The sequence below is a fragment of the Akebia trifoliata genome, chromosome 7 (assembly GCF_017979445.1).
Source record: "Akebia trifoliata isolate Shusen 1 chromosome 7, ASM1797944v1, whole genome shotgun sequence".
NCBI classification, from domain to species: domain Eukaryota; kingdom Viridiplantae; phylum Streptophyta; class Magnoliopsida; order Ranunculales; family Lardizabalaceae; genus Akebia; species Akebia trifoliata.
The window spans coordinates 5,098,000-5,104,508 of NC_141381.1; the positions used below are offsets into that span (position 1 = coordinate 5,098,000).

Sequence of the window (6,509 nt, forward strand, 5' to 3'; positions counted from 1 at the left end):
TTTTGGTACTTAGACTTAAACTAGGTAGTGACTCCTATTTATTAAAAAATCTCCAATTTACCAATCGGGCGCCTTCACTATTTAGTGAAAAAAGAGTTAAGGCGATTTCAATAACTAATATCTTTAAAACATAAATTGCTAAAATTGTGAATGTCATAAACAAAAATTAGAGAAAGAAGCACAACAACATACACGATTTTTTTTTAAGAAGAATTGTGCAACTATGTTCCACCCTTGATATAAGTTTTAAGAGTACACAATAATAGATTTTTCAAAGGTCTTGTGGACAAAGGTACATGATTTTCATGACGAAGAATCATTGAACATGAGTAATCAAAAGTTATAATATCACAAATGGTTACGACATCAATGCTTTGAAGTATCACAATTATTTAAGAATTCGCTATAACTAATGTACATTATCAAGAATGGAAAGAAGATATGAAAGATAAATGACATCTATGAAAAAAATTGATATTTGAGAACTAGTATAACATTACAAAAAAGGTTGACGAGGTTTGTTTTTTAAGTGGGTATTAATGACAAATTCAAACAATAAAATTGAAAAGTAAAAATATATGGAGACTTTGTAGTCGATTTCCCAGAAAATTTATCTTATGACTATACTTGCATTGGTATTGGCGTGCTATGACTAACTCTTCATTAAAATAGCCTTTGCAATTGAATATCTAAATTGAGATTTTTGTATATATATGGACCAACATGGAGGTCTTACACACAAGAGTGATGTGCTACAACTCTAGATATCATTGTAAGATTTAAAACACAAATGTAGATACTGGTCTTCATTAATTTCACCAAGTTATTTTGGTTTTTGGAATTAGTAGAACGCTATAATTCATAATATATTTTCATTAGTTCCCTTGTAGAAATAAGCAACTCACGTAATATCCATGGATAATACATTTGTAGCCAATGCAATCGTTGTATATTTTAAGATATGAACTCCCAACATGTTTGACAAGAAAACTTACTTCTATTTTCAAAAGTTAGAAAAATATATCACAAAAATGAGGTATAAAAATTGGTTAGAAATTCCACCTAGGGTCTCTTTTCGAGATCCACTAAGCCGATGTATTTTAATCTAAATTTTATTTAGATGTACAAACTAAAAAAAGTTGGCAGGTGATTCTCAACCCTTTATTTCAACATTTTAAGCACTTTCTTAATGAATTAATGATTTTGTTTGATTGACTACAATTGAACTTTGAGTTGCCTGTATTAACAATAGACATCCCTTTTAGGTTAAAGGGTAAAAGAAGATGGATGGTAAAGTTGGAGGGGTATTATTGAAAATGGAGTGAAAGAGGAAAGAGAGTCAAATTGGAGGGGTGGAGAGGAAATACAATAAAATAGGCCATGTGGACCCTACTCCACTAGAATTGGAGTGGGACCCACCATTCTGTTTTATCATATAGCTTTTCAAAACTTTTCTTACTAAACTTTAGGAAAGATTCTTGAGTGCATTAATTTACAACATCAAAAAACATGATCCGATGCCACAGGGATAAAGAGAATAAAATTGTAAGAATTTTGAAATAAAATAAAATAAAAAGAAAAAAGATTAGTTATCACCATTGAATATTTTTAACAGTTGGATCAAACTTGAAAAAGATCAAATTTTTTTTTTTTTAGTGTGAGTTTTTCCTTGAAATTTAGGAGATTGTTTGGTGTTGGATTTCCATACGATAATCAGTGTGAGTCCAACGACCTTTGGTAAGATTTGAAATATTACTAGGTTAGTCACACTAACAAATATTTTTATGTGTGTCACGTGCAAATTATGGTAGAGGATTCATTATCTTTTGAAGAGCCGCGGTACATGGTATCATTATTAGCTTCAATCAATTTTACTGTCTTAAATTAAAAATAGAGGAAAAAATGCATCTTTATGGTTTGATTTCTCACCTCATCCCCCCAAATTCATAACTTTGAATCCATTTGTCAAGTTATTTCTGAATTCTCTGATTTTCTTTGGATTTCTCCCCATTTAGTGCTTTTAAATGGCGGTCTACACGAGGGATTTCATCACTCTCACACCACAAATCACTGATCTCTCTACTAGGGTATTGGGTTTTCGATTTATGTAAGTTCAATCCATCCTTCTCTTTATTTCTGTAATTATTTTCTTCCATAATGGCCGTTTTTCAAAGTTTTAGTTTATAGCTCATGGGTCTGTTTGGAACTAAAAACAAGACTTCTTTTTTGGGATAAAAAAACTCTTAATTTGTTTCTATTTTTTATTTTTGAAGAACAATGGTGATCCAAACAAATCCTAAATTTAAGGCTATTTGGCTTAAAAAGTTATACCTTTTGATTTTAAAAAAAAGTTAAAATATTGATTTTTAGATTTCTGAGATTTAATTTGATTTTCTGTTGAACAGTTTATCAAGGAATCTCGTTCTAGTGTTGATGATTTAACTTCAAGATTGAAATTGATAAAAAAAAAAGGGGTTTTTTTTTTTTTTTAGAATAAGAAAATATCTTAAAATGTTTCTACATTTTTTTTTTGGGAGAAACAATGTAATCTAAACAAACCTTAAAGTTAATGATCTATCGATGAAAAATGTTTCTATTTGATTAAAAAGCTCTTAAAATATTGATCTTTTAATTTCTGAGATTTTAATTTGAATTTCTGTTGAACAGTTTACAATGGCATTTAGTTCTAGAGTTAACGAGTTGGCTTCGACTTCAAGTGGAGATGGAGGATCAAATTTGAAAATTAATCACTCCAATTTTCATATGAGTGGACCGCCTGAGCAAATGATGTTCTACTTCCTTGGAGAATGGAACCACTATCCTGAACCCATAAATTCTGCCCTTATTAAAGCATTTAGAGCAGGAAATTCGTCAATCCAATATAAGATGGTTGGTTGGAGTTTTGTCGTAGATTTCCAGAACATGGTCATGAAAGATTTAGATTCCAAAGTTCATAAATTTATTGCTTGGGTTGATGAATCCGGCAAGTGCTACTACCCCGCAGTTTTCTCCAATGGTGGCAAACCTCCCAATAGTCACAAGGAGAATAGTAGCTATATCTTTTCTTTTCATAGGAGTTGTGGCTTTGAGTCTACCAATGAGAGGCTAATTTTGCTAGAAAGAGGAGGTTGCTCTTATGTGTCTATTTATAACAAATTCCTTTCAGGGATGGGTTCATTCGTGAACCCAAGTAATGTTGTTGCAATTCACCAGTATGTCCCTAAAGATCACATGGAGATATCGTATTCATCTCTAATTCAAAAACATGTAGAGATCACCAGTAGGTGCCCAGGGAACCAAATTTTTTGATGGACATAGATTGGTGCATCCAAAGAAGGGATCATCAAGATTTTACTTGGTCGATTTCTTGGAAGAGAGAACTTTTCCGGCAGTGGCATCAATTTCAGCCCAGAAAATTGCGCTTACATGAGGTGCTTTATAATCTATTAATGCCTATCTTTTGTTTTACGTATTTCTCCATTATATTTATAATCTTAGTAGATCCATTTTTAATCTAGGAAAGAATAATATTTTACTCTTACCGTGTTTGGCTCTTTATAGTGCAAGTGATTGTGAGGTGGACGAAAATGGCATGCAACATATGTTGCTATGCCGAGTCATATTGGGAAATGGAGAACGTAACAGGCCTGGACCTTCTTGTACGTGTAGTAATGCCAACTCCAGTGATGACGATTTCGACAATCCACTACTTTATTATATATGGAGGGCTCTGGTCTTTCATATTGATCCAGACTCTATCATTAGTTTTAAGCTCTCTCCGAGCGTTAGAGGTGGATTCAAAGTTTTTAAAGGTATATTTGTTAAAATAAATGTTAATAAATGTTGATTAATATTTATTTAAAATTGATTCAAATAAAATTAATTTATTTTATTTTAAAATGATATTTGAAAGTTACTTTATGGTTGGTGTACTTTTTGCTAAAGAAAAGTAAGTATTTTTAAAAGAATATTTCTATTGGTTGATCACTTTTCACATGGATTGAAATTTGTAAAAGTTCTTTTGGCTCCTTTTTCAAATATTTTATAAATCCCACATTGCTTTTTAAATGTTTTGGAGGGATTTTTAAACCTATAAATAAGAACCTATTCTCAACTCTTTCTTCATTCCAAGACTCTCTCCTTGAGAGCTCCTAATAGCTTCAAGCTATATGGAAATTTAATAATTCTTTTTATTTTATATATAGATATATATATATATATATATATATATATATATATATATATATATATATATATATATAAAATAAGAAAGAAAGAAAGGAAAGAAAGAGAGAGAGAGAGAAAAATTAAATATTTAATAGGGCCGTTCAATTTTGGATAGGCACCAAGGCCGATTCGAAAGGTGTCGAAGGGGCCTAAGGGTGCTTAATGGATTCCTTAATCCGAATAGGTGCCTAGTGGTTCCAATGAGTTTCATACCTATTGAGATTCAAAAATCATTTACGAATGGGTGTGATTTTTATAATTGTTATCTATTTTATGGAGATCAATTCTGTTAAAATAAATAATTCAAAATTTTTATACAAAAAGAGGCATTCGTGTATCAGAAATTCTGTGTGACAGATTTTATCAAAATAGTGCAAATTTTGAGGAAATATACAGTTGTGTTAGAACTGGGCTCTGTTGTATCCTGAAGACAAGTTCGCCAGCAACCCATCTGCATCTTCGTGTTCAATCGGAGTGGGGGCATCTGTTGTCTATAAGACAACGTAGATAACTACGTGCCTCAGAGCAATTTTTTCAAGTTCTATTTTTTTATCTAACAATATTAACTTCGGATTTTTTGTTCATATTTTCACAGTTTAAGTTGTAACATACTTTCCTTGTTGGATATTTCTTCTAATAGAGAAAATTGTCATGCGTAAAGATCAGGTGGAGAGCTCCACAGTTCGTCGGTAAGTTAAATTTAAGATTTACTTTGTTGATGTTTCCCTCTTTTATCTGTTTCTTGCTTCCTTAGAGTCAGGAACATGATGTTTCTTCACTTTTTTTTATCTACAGGTAAAACTGTAAATGTTCGGGAAACCTTTACCAACGGATCCAGGAGTATGAAATTGACGCCTTTATGGTTGATCCTGTTCCCGTTGTTGTTTGTCGAAATTATTGAATTGGACCAACTAAGATTCGACAAATCTTAAATTATTGAGTTGGATTCAGCAATCATAGTCAAAGGTCTCATCAATCAAAAAGTCTCTTGGAAGCTAGATCAATGAGTGCATCAAGTAAGGAGGCTCATGGCTAATCTTGAGGTACGAGTTAATCATGTATGGAGGGAGGCGAATGCAACCGCAGACACCCTTGCTGCTGCTGGAACTCACAACGATTCATCGTTGATCTCCAAACAAGTTTCAGATTTGCCTCTAATTGTCAAAAATGCTTATTTTGGTGATAAGCTTGATCTTCCTCAATTTCGCTCTGTAATTCGCTAGGGACCTCCCTATTGTACACTTTTTACAATTTTAATATAATTTCCTTGCTTGCTTAGCCAAAAAAAAAAATTCAAACTTCAGATTCGATAGTTATTTCCTAATCTTGTTTCTCTTTATTGAAGAGTGTATCTATTTGAGATTTGCATGATAATAGTGTTGATGTTGATACATTTTTAAAAACCAAAGTTTCCTTCTTGTCTTAACTTGGAATCATTTGATGTTTTTCTTTTCATTATATATTTCCAAAGAGAAAATTGCTTGAGATGGATTATTTAGATTTTTGAAAGTTTTTTCAAATTGCTTAACGAAACGTCATGGAAAGATTATTAGTTCATTACAATAAAAAATAGATATCATGCAATTAATTCCTCCATTATTACCATTTTTGACATTTTTAGTAGTTTCCTGGCTTGTTTTCTTAGACATTGGGGTCTTTTTCATCTTTCTCCATAGATACTCGATATTCTTCTCAGATCTCTCTCCCTCTTTCTCATCCTCTCTGAATCTCACTCTTTGTTCTTCTTTTGACCAAAGTAAGTTCTCCATTCATGGATTGAAGCTTTTACTTGCATCTGTCTGTTTATATGTCTCGATTTCTCTGGATCAATCAGGGTTGAAAACAATGGTGTGAAGATGATCAACATTTGTGTCAATCTTCTCCTTTCGATCCCATTAAAGCTAATTGAGATGGTTGGTCTCTTATTTCTTGTGAAAGAAGCTCTGAATGTCTTTCTTTTTCTCTAATATCTAACTTCTTGTGGCAAACACCAACCTACTCCGAAGTATCATCAAGGTTTGTGTGTCTTTTCTCCATTCGATCCCTATTTGAATTCCTTTGATTGCACTACTTTCATGGACTTGTCTCGATCGTTGATGATTTTAATGGAAGTAGAAAATGTTCTTTTTCAAAGAAGAAGATGAACTAGGATTTCGATAGAACTCTCTTCCCTTCTCCATTTACTCACAATCTCTTTGATATTATGCCCATATGAAGTATTTTCTTCAAAAGCTTGCCTTTAATGATCTTTGAAGTTTTTAACAACTAAAATTGAAGCTTTT

General features: G+C 32.0%; 1 long non-coding RNA gene across 1 annotated transcript; it reads left to right on the forward strand.

Annotated features, from left to right (window-relative positions):
- Positions 1–1,797: 1,797 nt before the first annotated feature.
- LOC147398093 (uncharacterized) lies at positions 1,798–4,127 on the forward strand. Its single transcript, XR_015180156.1, has 3 exons — positions 1,798–2,107; positions 2,668–3,431; positions 3,562–4,127. It is a non-coding gene; the product is annotated as an uncharacterized LOC147398093 (long non-coding RNA).
- Positions 4,128–6,509: the final 2,382 nt, after the last annotated feature.